Source organism: Sciurus vulgaris (genome assembly GCF_902686455.1).
Source record: "Sciurus vulgaris genome assembly, chromosome: 17".
Lineage (NCBI taxonomy): Eukaryota > Metazoa > Chordata > Mammalia > Rodentia > Sciuridae > Sciurus > Sciurus vulgaris.
In genome coordinates this window covers 11,341,249-11,362,246 of record NC_136478.1, presented here as the reverse complement: position 1 = coordinate 11,362,246, position 20,998 = coordinate 11,341,249, and the positions used below count along the sequence as shown (strand labels likewise).

General features: G+C 38.3%; 1 protein-coding gene and 1 pseudogene across 2 annotated transcripts in view; both read right to left on the bottom strand.

The window, feature by feature from the left end:
• CFDP1 (craniofacial development protein 1) overlaps positions 1-20,998 on the bottom strand; it is a 114,466-nt gene that overhangs the window by 52,517 nt on the left and 40,951 nt on the right. The gene's annotated exons all lie outside the window — the stretch shown is intronic.
• Positions 1,572-5,959, bottom strand: LOC306649049 (splicing factor 45-like; annotated as a pseudogene). The gene has a single exon. The product of its transcript is annotated as a splicing factor 45-like (transcript).

Below are 20,998 nucleotides of genomic sequence, written 5' to 3'. Positions count from 1 at the left end.
AATGAAGCCACTGGCCTTCTGTGATCCATCGGTGTGTGAACTGGAAATACTGAAAGAATCACATTTGGCCAACTTCATTCAGGCACAAGGAAGTGTTTGGTACAATGCTCTTTATTCTGGCACTAGTCAGGTTTAACAAAACCAGTGAGGTCTTCTGGGGAAAAAATGCTTATTTTGTTTATCCAGAGAAAAACACAACAAACCAAAGAATGAACAGGAAATTTTTTAAATAGCAAAAAGACCTCATGTATGAAAGTCAGTATAAGAGAACTACTTTGTGGTTCCCTCTTGTGACACCTGACCTCCTAAACTGTTTATTACTATTGACTGCTCATCGAGTACACAACCTATAAGGAACTTGAACAAATGCCAGAACCACTTACCCATGAAAAAAGGTGTTTGGGCAAGCAATTTTTTCTGGCAACTGTCCAGAACTACTGCGCTGGGCATTAACAAATGGGAAATTGGTACAAGTTCCCACAGATCCTTACTCATTCAACCACTATAACCAACCATTACAAACCAAGTCCTGAATTAAGAATAGTGAACAAATAGATTTGACTTATGCCCCTACAGAGTTAACAGTCTAGGAGGGAAGAAAGGAAGTGAAAGAAATACAAACACACACACACACACACACACACAAAACCATGCAATTACAACTAAGAAAAAAAAATTTTTTGTGTGCTATAAAAAGCAAATGGGGAGCTCAGTGGCAGAGCGCTTGCCTAGTATCCAAGAGGTATTGGGTTCGATCCTCAGCACCTCATAAAAACAAATAAATGAAATAAAGGTATTGTGTCTATTTACAACTTAAAAAAAAAAAAAAAAAGCAAACAGGGTAGTGAGAGTTAATGATAGTGGAAACCTAATTTAGATGGGAGAAGTTACTCCAACGTTCTTCTCCCCACCAAAAATAAATAAATTTAAACACACACACACACACACACACACACACATGTATATATGTATATATTTATTTTGCAGTGCTGGGAATTGAACCCAGTGCTCTAAAAGGTATTTGAAAATAAGACACCAGTCCACTCCTTTCTTTCAGCTACCAAATTCTCCTTCCCCTGAAACAAGTATTATGCTTAATTGTTTGAGAACTCTTCAAAAAATATACTAAACCTGCAGTACTCTAAGTGTGGTTCTATTTATGTTAACATGTAGTGAGTTTACTACTGTTACTTGAAAATATGTTAATGTTTTAAGTTTCTCAGTTTTAATATCTAATACAGTAATATCAACAGGTATCAAAAGCTCTCTGGAGTTCTTAATAGTTCTCAAGGATGCAAAAGAGTCCCAAGACAAAGTAGTTTGAGAACCATGAATCTAAGCATTTATAAATATATGTTAATTGTTCATTTTTTTTAACCCTACTAAATACTGGTCACCTATTATATTGCTTTGGTGGATATTGGTGAGTATGGTTATTTACTTACTTCATGTCTCCAGGCCTTTTTTTTTTTTTTTTTTTTTTTTTTTTGTGGTGCTGGGGATTGAACCCAGGGCCTTATGAATATGACACAGGCACTCTATCAACTGAGTTATATCCCTAGTCCCAGGCCTTTTGTTTTATTTTAATTTGAGAAGGGTCTCACTAAGTTGCCCAGGCTGTCCTTGAACTTTTCAATCCTTTTGACTCAGTCTCCTGAATAGGTCATGAGAGTTTTAAATAGATGGGTGCTGAGAAGGAAACCAAGTTACTTACTTGTGGCTATGATCTGTTGTGGATTACCTGGCCATGGTGACTGGCTAGTTATTTTTCCGTATCACCTTAAATATTTAGTGTATTAATACATGGAATTACTCCAAGCCTTTAAAAAGAATCTACAAATCAGAAAGCAATGATAACTTAGATGCAGTATCTGAAGTTGAATAACAAGGTTAAACACATATCCATGATGGGAGAATAAGAGAAAAGTATTATTAAATGAACAACATGGTAATTTTGACAAATCCTCTCGAGATAGATTACAATTATAAACTCTGGCTAACACACAGAAAACTCAGGCTTATTTGAAAGCACCAGAGAGCAACCAAAGGCAGGCAGAAAGAGGAGTGGGGTCAGCTCTAGGGAGATGGGAACTGACTTTGTGAGATCTGAATGAATTCCTGTGGTACACAGGGGCTAGACTCAAGCTGAAAGCTGTTTCTTCATGACTTAAGGAGACAGTACTGAATCTGGCTGTCAGAATAGCTGGAAAGTAAGGTGGGAAATCCTAACTTGATCAGAAGGTATAAAACCTACAGACCACCAAAGGAGAGATATACATGGCTAGAAAAGGTATGAAAGGGCTGGGGTTGTAGCTCGATGGTAGAGCGCTTGCCTAGCATGTGTGAGGCACTGGGTTCAACTCTCAGCACCACATATAAATAAATAAATAAAATAAAGGTCCATCAATAGCTTAAAAAAAAAAAAAAGGCATGGAAAGATGCTCAACATCAGTAGTCATTAGAGAAACGTAAGTTAAATATAAAGAGGTACCCCTACAAACCTACTAGACCAAAAGGACTGACCCTACAAGATGCTGGTGAGAAAGTAGACAAATGGGAACCCTCATGCCCTGCTGGTCTATATGTAAAATGGTGAGGTCACTCTGAAAAACAACTGGCAAATTTTAAAAAACACAAATTTACCATATGCCCAGTAATTCCATTCCTTGTTATCAAACCTGAAGAAGTAAAAACATATCCATACAAAAATCTGTACACAGATGTTCACAGCAGCATTATTCACAACAGCCAAAAAGTAGAAATAACACCAATGACTCTCTATCAACGAATAAATAAAATGTGGTATATCAATATAATGGGATTTTTTTTAAAGGATTTTTATACTATATTTAAAAAAATCACAAAATAAAAAAAGAAATCAATCAATACATATCTTAGAAGTCTCTTCAATAGTTTCAGTATTCAACGGTCACAGAGGCCATTGCCTTTTTCAGTCTTTGCTCAGTCTGCAGCTCATTTAAGGACCATTAGAGATGATATTAATTCTTGAAATCAAACTTGTTCCACCAAATTCAAGACCCTGAATTTGTTCAAATTGTAGAAACATTCTTTTATACCCTTCCACCAAAACGCCCCCAATTCAGATCAACAACAGTTTTAACTACTAATTAAATTCTCTCAAATTCTAAAAATATTCATACTGCTTTATCATCGGGGCACCAGGAATTTCAAGTATTACACATTTTCCAACTTTGCCATATATTTCACATTCTTCCTTGGTTTCAGATTTCAAGTCTTCATCTACCTCTCCTGCACCAACCATGTTCCTCAGCAGAAGCACTTTAGTAGGACACTTAAGTATTTCAGTTAATGGATTTGAATGTGACTTCTCAGATGCATCCTGAAACTCACTCTTCTCCATGGCATCACCTACAGTGATCCTGCCGCCTCACTTGCTGGTCCTCTCCACTGACAATATGGTGCTCAGTCCCTGCTCCTGCTTCCCCAGACCCTGGCCTTCCTGGAAGCCACACTTCTGCATGTTCTCATGTGCTACTGTGCCACCCAAGTTAGCAAGGAAAGAGTTGCTAGGTCTGGTTGGAGATTTCAGTCTATCCTGTTCCTCATACACTGGGGGAAGGGATAGCAGCTTTGGAAGACTGTGATCAAGGTCTTGAGTCCTCTTCATAAGGAAAATCTCAGGGTAGCTCTTTGTCTTTCTCTATAAGAGAAGTGGGTGGGGCAACGGCAGCTCCTTCCATACTTCTTTTCTTTCTCTCTCGCTCATAATCTTCATTCTCATCAGAATGTGGATATGGTCGCCTTGAAAACCCACGAGCTTCATGTCTATCTTTAGGTCTCTTTTCCCTTTCTTCTATTTCCTTCTGTCTTTCCAGCTCCTGCTGCCTCTGTCACTCCTCTCTTTGGTGCTTCACTAATTTCTCATAATCATTAGGAAACATAGGATCATATTCATCAGCTAAGGGAATTAGAACTTCTCCTGCAGAAAACCCACTAGGAACAGGGTCCTTCAGGCCAGCTGCTACATGTGATGGTGTGTCCACAATCTGCTGGTTCTCTCAGGAGCAACCTGGCTTTAGATAAATGACTGTACTTTGTTTTGTCCTTTGGCTCTTTGCTTGAGTGAGAGCTGCTTTCTTTACCTGAAGTTGAGACTGCAGAAGTTTGAAATTTTTGGACCAGCCTTCTGTTTTTGAGTCACTGGCCTCCATTCCAAGGTCATCATACAGGGACATCTTTTTAGTCTAATGCCAGCCTGCCTGACCGACTCTGCCCATGGGCCATGGCAGCAGCAGTACGAAGCCTGGCTGCATCCCATGGAAACCCATGGACCACGGGGGCCCACCATGGCTCCCAACCTCCAGGGAGGTCTGCAGCCTAAAGGAACGTTATAAAAAGGAATGGATTATTGATATGTACTATACTATGGATGAATTCAAAAACATTAATTAAAGTAAAAGAAGCTAACATTCAAAGACAAAATAGTATGATTTCACTTAAATGAAATTTCCAGAAAAGGCAAATCTATAGAGACAGAAAGCAGATCAGTGTGGTCTGTTGCTAAAAATAAGAGTGTAAGTAGGTAAGAAAGAACTTTATAGGGAACAGAAATATTCTAAAACTGATTTATGCGTGAACGATACACATTTTTAAAATTTACTAAAAGTCATTAAGCTATTACAGGCTTATGTTAGATGAATTTTAGGGGTGTAATAAATTATCCCTAAAAAATGCTGTTTAAAAAAAAATGTTAGAGAAAGATGCAGCGTGAGGATGATAAACTGAGACTTAAAAGGTTTATTGGTCATATGTAACTTGTGGACCTTATTTACATCTTTCTTAAGTGAACCTGTTGGGGAAAACCACATCAATTTATGATACATTAAGGAAATACGAATACTGAATGAATATTTGACATCGAGGGATTATTGTTTCGCTCTGTTTTCCTTGTACTAGAGATTGAACCCAGGGGTGATCTACCACTGAGTCATATCCTCGAGTCCTTTTTATTTTTAGATAGGGTCTTGCTAAAGTTGCCCAGGCTGGCCTTGAATTTGGGATCCTTTTGCCTCAACCTCCCAAGCAACTGGGCTTACAAGCCTGCACCCCTGTATCCAGTGCCTCAGTATAGTTTTTGAAGGTAAAATTAGACTGATTTCATTAGGCATAGGAGAATATTTTTTTAAAATTTGTGGAATAATAATAACAGTAGCACAAGGCACATACTGCTTTGTAGAATTCTAATTAGACATGTACTTCTGCTCTAGATTCAGCTAGGCTCATGGCTTTGCAGCAGGTAACCTACTTATTCTCCAATGATCTAAACACAGACTATTGCTAGAGACACATGTCCCCAGACTTGTTTCTTCTGATGAAACAGAAAAAGCAATACTACAAACGTGCCTACCAGATCTACAAAGTCCATTAAAAAAGAATGGTATCAAGGCCAGTCTATTCTCTATCACTCAGAGCCTTGAGACAAGGCTAAGGAAGCAGATCAGGTTTCTAAAGTGGCCAAGTTTCTGAAGTGGCCTGTTTTCATTGGGCCCACTTATAAAAAACAGAAAAAAATTTATACAAATTCACATAAAGTCCAAATCTACATATCTCCTGAAAAAACCATAAAATCTGGTAATCTTTCCATGTGGCAAAAACTGGCTATTAGGTATTGGAATTGGTGTGGTGGTGCATGCCTGTAACACCAGATGCTTGCGAGGCTAAGGCAGGAACCCAAGTTCTAGGCCATATTTAGCAACTTAATGAGACACAGTGTCAAAATTTAAAAAATAATTTGAAAAAGGACCAGGGATATAGCTCAGTGGTAAAGTACCCTTGGGTTCAGGCCCCAGTTAAAAAAAGACACTGGAATTAGGGGACCCCTGTTCAAAACTGATATGAAGACAAACAATATTCCCTATATTTGCTAAGCAGGTAATATTAATTTAATTGCAATGAATGTGTATATGTTGTGTGTGTGTGTGTGAGAAAGAAAGGTTCCTTTAAAATTATTTCTATTTTTTGTTGCTTTATTATATGCACCTTTAATATAAAGGTTATAGTAAATACTTTATTTATACATCTTAAGAGTGTTTAATTGTCACTTGGCTTGTAATAGTACCTGGATTTTACTAAACAAAATTCAACATCCATTTGCAAAAGAACCTGCCAGCTACAAAATTTAAGACAGGACCTACCTTTCTTTGTTAGTTTATTCATTTATCAAACATGTCCTATATGAATATATACTGTGTCAAGGGCAAGAAAGGCCAATTCCAGAATGATAAAAAACACACTAAATAGTTTCATGGGCTTCACTGTAGTGCTTACACAGGTTTCTCAGCCCTGTCACTACTGACATTTCGAATGGGATAACTCTTTGTTGTAGGGAGCTGTCCTTTGTACTGTAGGATATTTAGCAGTATCTTAAACTCTTAGAACCAAAAGGCCAATTGCATTCACTGTCCTGCCCTGGTTATGACAACCACAAATATCTCTAGACACTGTAAATGTCCCCTAGGACATGCTACAAATTAAAACAATAATATATAGCTTCATAATTATCTCCCTCACTCTCTGTAAAATTATCAGACACTAGCTAATATCCTTTTTTCTTGGCAGGGGGGTGATGTTAAGGATACAAACCAGGGTCTCACACATGGTAGGCAAAAACTCTACCACTGAGACTAATACCCTAAATAAATGAAACTGTGGACATTAAAAAAATACTTATGTCAAATTAAATCAAGACACCTAAATAATCTCTATAAAATCAAATTTTGGGGGGACAGGTTGTGTGAAATAAGAATTATGATTCTGATTTTACAACCAGGTGAAATCATGCAAAGCAACAATAAGAATCAGGCAAGTCTGCCCAAGTCAAAAGTACAGACAAATGTACTCTATCTACTTCTAAGAAGCCAGCAATATTTACAAGGGGATCATCTTCCCTCTACTATAAAAGAAAAGAGACCCAAAATAATAACCATTAGCAGGGTTTAATCTGAAGAGTTGGAAAAAGAGCTAAGCATGCCCAAATTAATGAAAAAGAAAAACTCAACAAAATCTAGTAGTACCAAAATTTGGGTGTATATGTGGTTTTCTTATCTATTCATGTATGATAACACTAAGCAGTGGGAACATACCCACAATTATTTATAAGACTGCTGACCAATCTCAGTAAAATGTCAACCTGTGGCCAAAGGATCCAAATCAGTGGGACTTTCCAGTTTTCTAAGAAAGCAATGCACGGTTGCCTGCAAAATGGTTCCAGACCCAACCCATACTAGAAATCAAAAACAAAAACAGACAAAGCTCTGGGCATCAAATATCTTCTCCATGAAGAATCAACAAAATCTGAGTACTCTAGTAGTGTCTGGATTCAGAGTTTCAGGTCTGGAAGTCTGTTTATTTTCTCAACTACTTGCAAAGTTCATTTAATTTTTCCTTCTAAGCTTTGTTTCATGGAAGAAAAATAAGACTATCATCTTTTTCTTTTTCTTTTTTTGTCTGATACCACAGATTGCACCCAGGGTCACTTAACTATTGAGCCACACCCCCAGTCCTTTTTATTTTTTACTTTGAGACAGGATCCTGCTAAGTTGCTGAGGTTGGCTTTGAACTTTTGATTCTCCTGCCTCGGCCTTCCAAATTATTGGGATTACAGGCATGCACCACTGTACCTGGCTAACCATCATCTTTTGACAAGAGAAAGTATTAACTTTTTCTCTGATGTCACTGTCACCCATATAAATAAGATAAAAGAATCATTTAAAAGAATGAATACCCCCCCCCCCACGCACTTTGAATGCCTGTTTGAGTTCTACATAAACCAGAACGTGTGTCAGGGAGGGGATTAAAAAAGCTTCAGCAAGAGACATTATAGTTATAATGTTCCAAAGACAAACAGTTATAATGTTCCAAAGACAAACCGCTAACTGAAAAAGAAAATTAATTCTACCAACTGTGTGAGAAAGAAAAAAGCTCATGATCTGGCTAATTTAAAGGAGTTTCCAGGCATGCAATCAGACCACAGCCTTAATTCCTGGTGTAGGAACTGAATAGCTCTGGCCTGAAGATGAAGTATGACAGTTTGCTGGACACACCTCTCTTGGAGCAGCTGCTTCTATCTTGTCCAATTTCCCTCCTTCTAAAAGCTCCTTTGAGGTCTGGGTTTATCCAGTTACATGTGCTAAGTGAAAAGAAGGCACATTTTCCAGGCCACAGCTATGCAAATAACAATTACTTCAACACTTCCACAAGCACAATGAAACTGGCCAAAGTATATTTAAATAATTTCATTCATTCTTGCTAAAGCTTACTGATAGCTTTCTCTTATAGGACTTTCCTCCCATAGGAACAACAGCAGTGCTGGGGATTGAACCCGGGGGCCCCTACATATGCTAGGCAAGTGCTCTATCACTGAATATCACAGCTCTGATTTTGTTAATTGGGGAGGGGGCTTCCACATAGATAGACATCCATATACAGAGTCCTAAATGCTTAGGGAAAGGTCTACATCAGATCTGTACAATAGGGATACAGGAGCGATATATATGATTTAAAACTTTATAATAGTATGTTAAATAATATAGGAGTGAAAATATTTTTAATCCTTTATTTAACCCAATAAATCCAAAATGTTGCTTCAATGAAGGAACTGACATAAAATTGATAGCTTATTATTTTTTTCTTATTCACTCTTTAGTGTGCTTTACACTACTGTACCTCAAAGTTCAGACTAACCTCATTTCAAATGCTCAGTAGTCTCATAGGGCTAGTGACTACTATATTGAACAAAGGAGGTCTAAAAAAGAAACAACAAACCATTAACTATCATTTCGTCTTCCATGCCTTTCTGTGTTGTCTGAATTTTTTTAAACAACAGGCAGTTATTGCTTTTATAATTCTTAAAATAATCAAACTAAATCTGGGCATGGTGACACATTCCTGTAAACCAAGTTACTTGGGAGGCTGAGGCAGGAGGATTGCCAGTTCAAGGCCAACCTCAGTAATGCTGCGAAACCCTCAGCAACTTAGTCAGACCCTGTCTCAAAAGAGTAAAATGAAAAGGGCTGGGGATGTAGCTCAGTGGTAAAGCACCCTTGGGTTCAATTCCCAGAACCAAAAATACACTACAAATCTAAACATATGAAACCAACCCATAAAGTTAAAAAAAAAAGGAAAAAAAATCTTCTTAACCTCAGATTAGGCAAACTTCTTAGGATATGCCAAGTATGAAGGAGATACAAACTTCATCAAAATTAAAAATTCTGCTCATGTAAACACTTCAAAAAAAATAAAATAAAAGAATAGGTAAGATAGGAACTGACAAAAATTCACAGCGTTTATGTATGACAAAGTACTCTCATGCCCACAATATATACAGATAGAACTACAAGACAACAAGAGAATGACAACCCAATAAAAATGGGTAAGACCAAGACATTTTGCAAAAGATTACATATAAATGAACAAATAAGCACATGAAAAGATGTCATCATTATTAGTTTTCAGAGCAATGCAAACTAAAAGCACAGGAGACACCATTTCCACACTTACTAAAAAACAAAAAACAAAAACCCTGATGACACCATATACAGACAAGGACATGCACCAAGTGGAATTCTTAGGTACCAGAGACAGGAAAATGAAACAGTTCGATACTCTTGGAGATCTGTTCAGCAGTTTGTGATAACATTAAATGCTCATCTACTCTGTGACTCAGCAAGTCCATTCCTAAGTATTTATTTACTTAAAAGAAATAAAAACACATGTCTTCAAAAACAATGCATAGGCCCATCAACAGAATATAAAAAGGAATGAACTAATATACACAGCAACATGGATGCACCTGTAAAACATGTTGAGTGAAAGAAAATAGGCACTAAAAGCTAAACAATATATGATTTGATTAACATGAAGTTCTGGAACACGTGAAACTAACCTAGCGTAATGAAAAGCCTTTTCTGGGGTGATGTCACTATACTAGACCTTACTTTGGCTGGTAGCTACATGGATATATACAACTGTCAAAACTCACTGAACTGAACACTTAACGGCCCTATGATAACTCATCTATCTCCTCTCATCAAAATCAAATGCTTGGTTCAATCCTGGGTACCAGCACCATAAAAGAAAAAAAAAAAAAAAAATCAAATGCTCTGGGAATCAAAAAGTGATACTTATAGATGCTATTTGATACATGATGACTAGACAAAGACTGAGAGAATAATGCAGCTTGGAGAATTATCATTAAAATGCTCTCCATCATTCTTCTACCACTATATTGATGTGAGTCCACACATGTATCTATATTTTGCTACAGTTTGTCATTTATAAATGAGACAAAAGAATACTTACTACAATCAAGATGTTATATTGTCTCTTTGAAATCTGATTTTTAAAAAAATATCTCATCCCGTTCTTCAGTTATTTTCATTGAACATCTATAACAAGAAGGTTACCAGGTTAGGAACCAAAAAAGAAAAGAAAAGAAAAAAAAGATATGGTGGCAAAGAGAAGAAACTGAGTAGGAGAGAAAATGAGAAAAGGCCTCTTGTGTTTAAGAACAATCTAGTTAGTTTAGTTTTAGGGAAAAAATATAAAGCTTCTATATGCTCAGAACTAAAAATCAGGGAAACCACTGAAAAAAGTCAACAGTTTATACTTCCACCTCCCTAGGTAGGGAGCCAGTAAGTCACAGAAAATTACTTAAAGCAATAAACGGAGTCACTCTAAATCACCTTAGTAATAAATGAAATACCACAGCAAATGGTAGTAAGTTCAGCTCAAGTCCCTGTAATATCCCTTACAACTATTCGTCTACTTTACCCTAGCAACTCTGCAAGTGGTCACCAGTGACAGCCTGAACAAATCAGTAATGGGGCATATCATACATCAAAATCCCCTAAATACATTTTAACCAATGCTGAATGGGAGAAAACAAATGAAGGACTTTCCTGTTATCCAGAAGGCAACCCAGTTAAGTGCAGGAAAAGCTGAGGGAATACCATGTGTTTCCGGACTAGGAAACAGAGCTCCCGGGCAAATGGCAGGGCTTCTGCACCCTCCACAAGGATGTGCATTGTGAAATACACTGTGGTGAAAACAACACTTCTACGAGAGGACAAGTCAACCTGAAATAAAGGAAATGGCAGGAATTGCAAAATGGGTTCTTGTGGAATGAGTAAGAAACTTTCCACAAGTCTATGCTTGAACTCTGGCATGATTAAGCTGAAATAAAATGTCATTCCAATCACATAAGAAGGTATTACAGTCTGTTTCCTGGTTTAGTTACTTCCTGTAACACATGCTGTGGAGCCCAAACCACCCTGCTGTTAAGACTACAACCAACAGGAGAATACACATAAGCAAAAGATTAAGAATTAAATATCAACAGAGCACCTTAAAAACTGAAAAGAAAAAAAAAAAAAAAAAAATCAACATGTCCAAATTTACCCATTACTTTTTTTTCCCTAACTGTGATGCTGGTAACAAACACAGGGCCAAGCGCATGCTAAGCACATGCTCTGCCACTGAACTACACCCTCAGCCTTACCCATTACTTTTTAAACACAATCACCATTAATAAAAGCTATTGATTTACTCATTCATTTAAATACTTGTAAGTTATTTACCACATACCAGGCTGGACAAACAGAGAAAAGATAAGATCTATGCCCTCAAGCTCACAGTGTAGTCGGGAAACTAACAGGTAAACCAACTGAGAGTTCAGTAGTAATCACTACAATAAATACTACTAAATGCAAAGGACTACTATAGTTTTTAGATGTAAGACAGACAGACTGGCTAATTTAGACAGAAAGGGAATTTATTTAAAAGATATTGGAGAAATAAGAAGAGATACTGGGCTTTGCAAGTGTACTGAAACATACAAAACAGGTCATCTCCTGGGACCATAAGACTAATGCAAACAAATTCAAAAGAGAATCGAAATCTTAAGAGTGTTTCCCCAATGATAATGTAATCAAACTAAAAAGCAACAGCAGAAAGACAACAGAAAAACTTCCAAACACTAAGAAATAAAGATACATACTTTTAAATAACTCAGTGCCAAAGACAAGTCTCAAGGGAAATATAAAAACCCAATGAGTAGAATAAAATAAGATTGCACATATCAAAATTTGTGAAACACAGATGAAACAGGGTAAGAAGGAAATTTACAGTACAAAATATTGTTAAAAAGGAAGTCTCCAAACAACATCTAAGCTCTCACTTGAGGAACCTAGTGAAAGGAGAACAACACATAGGTAAGTGTCCCGATCTAAAATGCCTGGGACTAGAAGAGCTTCATATTTTTTAAAAAATATATTTTTTGTTTAAAAACTTTAGAATATTTGCATAGAGTTCACCAACTGAGCATCCCCCATTTAAAAATTCTGAAATCCAAAATGCTCTAAAATTTGAAACATTTTGAGCACCAATGCTTTTGGGAGTATTTTGGATTTCAGGTTTTTATGCAAAGCAAGCAAAAAGTAAGGAAATAACGGTGGAGTAGAAGTTAGTGAAACTGAAGACAAAGGGGGGCGGAAATTAATGAAATGAAGAGGTAGTTCTCTGAAACCATAATAAAACCAACAAGCTTCTATCAGACTGACAAAAAGAGGGAACACGAATTACTAGTATCAGAAATGAAACCGGATATCATTTACAGACATCAAAAGGACAGTAAGAGAACACTATGAAGAACTCTACCCACAAAAATTTGACAACCTATACAAAGCGCACAAATTACCACAACACACCCTTATGAAATAGATAATTTAAAGAGCCCTATAACTATAAAAGGAACAGGATCTGTCATTTAAAAACTCCCCAAAAGGAAATTTCTAGATTAGGGGTTGTCAGAGATTAAGGAGGGGAATTAAGGAGCTATAAAACTGAAATACAAGGGATCCTAATGGAGATGGAAATATTCTATTCCTTGACTGTATCAACCTCAACAGCCCAACTATTCTATTATACGATATCACCTTCAGGGAAAACTAGGTCAAGGATACAAGGGATCTCTCTGTTATTTTGTGACTGTGTTAGTTAATAATCCCTCAAAATAAAAGTTTTAATTAAAAAAAAAGGTATTGGCTTATTCAAAAAAAATCAAGGAGGATTTAAGAATCAAGTTCAGAGGCCTAATCAATGACCCAAATCATTTGCAAACCTGGGCAGCCAGCAACTCCCAAGAGCCCAAAAGAAGATTCTCAGTGTTCCCTCTACCTCACTAGCCCTGGACTTAAAAGTCCTGGGCTGAGGTGTGATATTAAAGCTGAGGGCCATGACTGAAAACTAGATGCAAAGGAGCTGAGAAATCAAAGATTTTGATTTCAGCCTCCTGCTGCCCATCAAGAGTGGCATCTATGAGGTTTCTTAAAAATTTCTAGAGGAGTCAGATGCTAAACAAACAAAAAGGTTCACAATAAGAGGAAAAGATTTTCAAAAGAAACATTAAAGTGAGGCCAAACAGAAGTTATAAATATGGATAAAGCAGTTTCAAGTAAGCAAATTCATGTTTTAGAGAGAGAAACATTCTTAGGGCTGGGCATGTAGCTCAATGGTGGGGCATTCACCTAGCACGCATGAGGGCCCTGGGTTTGATCCCCAAAACCACCAAAAAAAAAAAAAAAACACCAGAGAAAAACAACAGAGGGGACAATATAAATATAGCTCAAAAGAAAGAAGAAAAGCAACAAAAATTTAAGTTATAAAACGTTTTAATGACGAAAATCACCAGGGCTTGAATAGAAACAGCTCTTCACATTGCTTAAGAAAGATAAGCAGGGCTGGGGTTGTGGCTCAGTGGTAGAGCGTTTGCCTCACCATACACGTGGCACTAGGTTTGATCCTCAGCACCACATAAATAAATAAAATAAAGATATTGTGTCCATCTACAACTAAAAAAATTAAAAAAAAAAACATAAGTCATCAAATACTGGCTATTCCTTCCTATGTGCCTAATTAGAAAGAAATATTTCCTTTAAACTTCAAATTTATCAAATGCAACAAACTACTCTACAATTCTGTACTAGATGCTGGGAAACAAATGGAATAAACAAACAAAAAACACCCCAAACCAGAGTATCTCTGTCTTTAAGTAAAAAAACTCATAATATAGGCAAGAGAGATGTTTAAGATAATCTAAATATCTTCCAGAAAAAGACCCAGGAATGCTAGTCAACGTCTATTTTAAAAATATTTAAAATGTATAACTAAACTTGCAATAAAGAAAGGGAAAACCCCAGGTGTTAGATTCAAAGAAGGAACTGAAAACCGCAGTAGTAGCACATAAGCTGATGGGAGTGAAGGGGAAGGGAGAAGAGTTTTAATAACTTCCGGGCTTGGGTTTCGTTAGCCACAATAAGTATTTGCCTTGATTTTATAAAAAGTAGAGAACTGGAACTAAGATCTTAACTAAAGCAGAAACCAGGCATCCTCAATGAAAGGATAAAATAGAGAAAAAATTCACCTAACAGCTCAGGGAGCAAACAAGAAAGCTTGTCTTTGCTTAGGTTGTAGTGGGGGTTGGGAAAGTCTTTTGTGAGAATTAGACTGTGAGCTTAAAACTCACACAGATTTGGAGTTCAAAATTGTAATACATGAATGGGCCACGAAGTCCAAATTAAGAAATCAACATAACTAGGACATCTAGATTCTTTTTTTTGTTTTTTGCAGAGTTGTGGTTTGAACCCAGGGCCTGATGCTCATGTACTCTACCAATGAGCTACAACTCCAGCTTCTTTAAAGGACACCTAGAAGAAGCAAATTCATACCCGCTTCTGAGAAATACAACTTAATCCCAGACCTTCACATAGCTGAACTTTTGCTTGGCTCAGGCCTGCATGATACTGTAAAACACAACTGACTCAAGATACCCCAACAGGAAAGCTGGCTTCATTCACCATACCAGCACTGAGAAACTTAAGTAAAATGGTCCAACATGGGACAAAATGGGATGACTTTCTGAAATGTTGTAAAAAAAACCTGGATTTCATTAAGCCAGGGCACAACACAGAAACATGCTAGGAAGCAGGCCTAATGATGCAGACACCATTCTAAATGAAACTTTTCCTCAAATCTTTCCTTTGAAGATAGTCACTCCAGACAAGAAACCAAGATCAAGAGCGATTTGTACATGGTACTCCTTGGATCTTACCAGTTCTTACTTTTGATCCAAACAAGTTATGTCATGCACTATCTGACTGGAGAAAACTCCTCCTTTGGCTTCCACCTCCTACAGCATGCCATTGCTCAAGCAGCTGGACCTAAAGACTCTCAGCTCAAAGGAGAAGTCAATGCAAAACACAGACTTTTCCTGCTCACCCTCAAAGTAGAAGCCACTGACACCGTACCACACTCAAGTTCAAGCAAAGGCTAATTATCAAAAGGCTGTGATTTTTCAAAATGAGCTTACACATTCAGATTATTAAGTATAAATATAAAGACTTGCCTAGACTCTGCCATTTTCTTAGTGATATGGAAATACTAGCCTAGTTTTAAAAGTTTCAAATTATTTCAGTCGAATTTTCTCATAGGTTCACTTGAATAACAACTTTGGCAAGAATCCAGGACTAAGTAACTGCATATATTAAGTGACAGATCTCAGACCAGTCTGATTTTCAATCCCTGACCAAAATAATTAGACCACAGCTGCTCAGCCTCTCCCATGAGAGAAATTCTCCAATCCAAATTATTTATCTAATATGAATCTTTCTGTATAATCATACATAATCATAGCCATCCATGAAATGGTCTTAAGATTCCTTTATCAGAACCTTGTCAGATTACATGAATCACTGATTGTCATGTTTAGAATAAACAACATTTTTTACTGACAGAAAATTTGGGAATAGTAACTTTCAACACAAAGCATTTTTAAAGGATCAGTACTACACAGTACCTAAAGCAGTTCATAATTTCAGTGTTCATAAAACACGGATTTTTAAAAAAACCTGAACTCTTAGTTGAGAATTAATTTACTTTGATACAGCTATATTACCCAAATCTAATTTATTCATTCTATAAACACTTAAATGAACAAAAATGTAGCATTAGTTTAATTTTTGAAATAAAAGTCTGTTTTCAAAGGAGGTTTTCAATGGAGGGGAAATTTTAAGCCATAACTCAAATAAGCATGTTATGAAGTTTTGGTTGATATAGTGATTATGGAGAATACCCTGATGGATGCTAAGGATGGTACTGGAAATAGGCACTCTCATGTAATGTAAGCAAATTGGTATTGCCCTTTGGCAGCATCTGTTACAATTTAAAATGCACACATCTGATGGGTCAGCAATCTCTCTTCTAAAACTGACACCAAAAGTAACAGCATGAGAACATAAAAACATGTGATCAAGGATTATTACAGAATTATTCCTAACTGTAAAGTTTGGAAAACTAAATGTTCACCAGAAAGGGAAGGGTTACTCTAATTATGGTATGTTCACAAAATGGAGTACCAGGTAGGTGTTAAAAAAGGGGGAAAAAAAAAAAAAAAAAAAAAGATATTTATACTAAACTTGGAAAGATCTCCAAGAGTACCTGTTAGATAAAAATATAAACTACAGGGGTTTTCAAGATGACGGACTAGAGGGTGGCTGCACTTCATGTTGCTCCAGGACTCAGGATTCAAAAGAGGAGATATTGAGAGACTTGGGACCAACTCAAAGCAGCCGGGTGGGTATCTCCCGTTGGGGAGGCGTCCCGGATGGGACGGTAGTCCCAGAACGCAGGGAACTTTGTGAAGTACAGCTGCCCGGCGAGACACCCCTCCCCCCGCTGAAGCAGTGAACTCGGACAACTAAGAGCATCATAGAGGAGGCCGCTCAGCACAGCGTTGGGACTCGGAGCAACCACTGGGACTCCAGGTGGCTGCCCAGAGGAGGAGCTGTGAGGAGAGCTGTTTGGACTCAGAGTGACCTTCCCTGAACATTGGGGCCTGCCTGGAGGAGGAGGAGGAGGAGCGCAGCCGCTTGGACTTTTGGAGCGACTTGCACCAGAGCTACAGGCGGTTGCCAGAGGAGGAGCTGTGCGGAGAGCTGCTCAGACTCAGAGCGACTGCTACTGAACGCCAGGGCCTGCCCAGAGGAGGAGGAGGAGGAGGAGGAGGAGGAGCGCAGCCGCTTGGACTTGGAGCGACTTGCACCAGAGCTACAGGCAGTTGCCAGAGGAGCTGTGCGGAGAGCTGCTTGGACTCAGAGCGACTGCTACTGAACGCCAGGGCCTGCCCGGAGAAGGAGGAGGAGGAAGAGGAGGAGGAGGGTCGCTTGGACTGGGAGTGACTGCACCAGAGCTCCAGACGGCTGCTCAGAGGAGGAGGCAAGTGGTGAGTTGTTTGGACTCAAAGGGACCGCTCCTGAACACCAGAGGGCTGCCCAGAGTAGGAGTGCGGTGGGTCGCTTGGTCTCGGAGTGGCCGCACCAGAGCTCCGGACAGCTGCCGGAGAAGGCGTGCAGTGGGTCACTTGGACTCAGAGCGACCGCTCCTGAACACCTGGGGGACTACCCGGAGGAGGAGGAGGAGGAACGGGGCGGATCACTTGGACTCAGAGTAACTGGCCAGGGCTACAGGCGGTTGGCGGGAGGAGGAGGTGCGCAGTGAGTTGCTTGGACTCCTACTGACCGCTCCAGAACACCGGGCGGCTGTCCAGAGGAAGAGGCGTGCGGTGGGTCGCTGGGACTCAGAGCAACTGTATGGTGTTCCAGGTGGCTGCTCAGAGGAGGGGTCACAGAGCCAGGTGATTAGGTGCAGAGCAGGATCCCAGGACCTAGGAGGCTTCTTGGTGGAAGAGCCGCACAGAGACACGCGTAGAGGCGGAGCGAAGGTTCCAGGACTGCGGGCAGATTCTCTGAGGAGAGGCAGCCTAAGGAGACTCGTCTGCGAAGGGTGAGGCTCCCAGGCCCAGTAGGTAGGTCCGGGCCCCTGGGAACGTTGCAGAGGAAGGCAGCCCAGCCCAGCCAGTAGTTGTAGATTGAGGGGAACCTCTAGGAGGGGAACTGACTAGCGAGACCTTCCCACCGGGTGAGTCTTCCCTGCCGGGTGAGGTTTTCCCCACAAGGACGGTAAAACCAGAGACACAGGCCCAAACGGGCCTTGCCTCAGCCCACAGCCTAGTTCCCCTTTGGATGACCATTGGTCAACAGGTGGAGGCACCTCTGCCCACTAACAGGGAATATACCCCACCTGAAGGCCACCACCCCTAGAGGGGCAGCTTCCTTGTGGAGCACCGCACAATCAACTTCCTCCAAGACTTCAGCCTCCTGAAGGCTAAGAGGGGATATACTAGAAATCTTCAGGGACATTATAAGTCAATAGAGGAAATCTGCAGTATCTCAGCGGTCCACTGATACCTGAACAATATGAGAAAACAAGGGAAGAAAATGCCCCAAACAAATCTAGATGTTACATCTATAAAATTCAATGACAGCATGGCAGAAGAAATGATAGAAAGGGAGTTCAGAATGTACATAATTAAAATGATCAGGGAAGCAAATGATGAGATGAAAGAGCAAATGCAGGCACTGAATGATGAGATGAAAGAGCAAATGCAGGCATTGAATGATCGCACCAATCGACAGTTAAAAGAGCAAATACAGGAAGCAAAACATCATTTCAATAAAGAGTTAGAGATATTGAAAAAAACCAAACAGAAATCCTTGACATGAAGGAAACAATAAACCAAATTAAGAACTCCATAGAAAGCATATCCAATAGGATAGAACACCTGGAAGACAGAACCTCAGACATTGAAGACAAAATATTTAACCTTGAAAACAAAGTTGAACAAACAGAGAAGATGGTAAGAAATCATGAACAGAATCTACAAGAACTATGGGATATCATGAAAAGACCAAATTTAAGAATTATTGGGATTGAGGAAGGACTAGAGAAACAAGCCAAAGGAATGAACAATTTATTCAATGAAATAATATCAGAAAATTTCCCAAATCTGAAGAATGAAATGGAAAATCAAGTTCAAGAGGCTTATAGGACTCCAAATACACAAAATTACAACAGACCCACACCAAGGCACATTATAATGAAAATACTGAACATACAAAATAAAGACAGAATTTTAAAGGCTGTGAGAGAAAAGAACCAAATTACATTCAGGGGGAAACCAATACGGATATCAGCAGATTTTTCAATCCAGACCCTAAAAGCTAGAAGGGCCTGGAACAACATTTTTCAAGCCCTGAAGGAAAATGGATGCCAACCAAGAATCTTATACCCAGCAAAACTTACCTTCAAATTTGACGATGAAATAAAATCCTTCCATGATAAACAAAAGCTAAAAGAATTTACAAAAAGAAAGCCAGCATTACAGAACATTCTCAGCAAAATATTCCATGAGGAAGAGATGAAAAACAAAGAAGCAAATCAGCAAAGGGAGGAATTATCCTAAAGGAGTTGTCAACTAAAGGAGGAACCAAGTCGTGTCAAATAAATAAATAAATAAATAAATAAATAAATAAAAAATAAAATTAAAAAATGAACCAAATGACTGGGAATACAAATCATATCTCAATAATAACCCTGAATGTTAATGGCCTGAATTCATCAATCAAAAGACATAGACTGGCAGATGGGATTAAAAAGAAAGATCCAACAATATGTTGCCTGCAAGAGACTCACCTCATAGAAAAAGATACCCATAGACTAAAGGTGAAAGGATGGGGAAAAACATACCATGCACATGGACTCAGCAAAAAAGCTGGAGTATCCATCCTCATTTCAGATAATGTGGACTTCAAGCCAAAGTTAGTCAGAAGGGATAAAGAAGGTCATTTCATACTGCTTAAGGGAAGCATAAATCAGCAAGACATAACAATCATAAACATCTATGCCCCAAACAGTGGCGCATCCATGTATGTCAAACAAATCCTTCTCAATTTCAGAAATCAAATAGACCACAACACAATAATACTAGGTGATTTTAACACGTCTCTCTCACCACTGGACAGATCTTCCAAACAAAAATTGAACAAAGAAACCATAGATCTCAATAACACAATCAATAATTTAGACTTAACGGACATTTATAGGATATACCATCCAACCAAGAGCGAATACACTTTCTTCTCAGCAGCACATGGATCCTTCTCTAAAATAGACCATATATTATGCCACAAAGCTAACGTTAGCAAATACAAGAAGATAGAGACACTACCTTGTATTCTATCAGATCATAATGGATTGAAGTTAGAAATAAATGAAAGAGTAAAAAACAGAAACTACTCCAACACCTGGAGATTAAACAATATGCTATTATATGATGAATGGATAACAGAAGATATCAGGAGGGAAATAAAAAAATTCTTAGAAGTAAATGAGAAAAAAGAAACATCATATCAAAATCTCTGGGACACTATGAAAGCAGTACTTAGAGGAAAATTTATTTCATGGAGCGCATTTAATAAAAGAAGTAAAACTCAACAAATAAACGACCTAACAGTACAGCTCAAGGCCCTAGAAAAAGAAGAACAGGCCAGCACCAAAAGTAGTAGAGACAGGAAATAGTTAAACTCAGAGCTGAAATCAACGAAATTGAAACAAAAGAAACAATTAAAAAATTGACAAAATAAATAGTTGGTTCTTTGAAAAAATAAACAAAATTGATAAACCTTTAGTCACACTAACAAAGAGAAGACGAGAGAAAACCCAAATCACTATAATTCGGAATGAAGAAGGAAGTATCACAACAGACACGATTGAAATATAAAATATAATTAGAAGCTATTTTGAAAATCTATACTCCAACAAAATAGAAAATTTCGAAGACATCAACAGGTTTCTAGAGACATATGAATTGCCTAAACTGAACGAGGAGGACATACACAATTTAAATAGACCAATTTCAAGTACTGAAATAGAAGAAGTCATCAAAAGCCTACCAACAAAGAAAAGTCCGGGACCAGATGGGTTCTCAGCCGAGTTCTACAAAACCTTTAAAGAGCTCATTCCAATACTTCTCAAAGTATTCCATAAAATAGAAGAGTAGGGAACC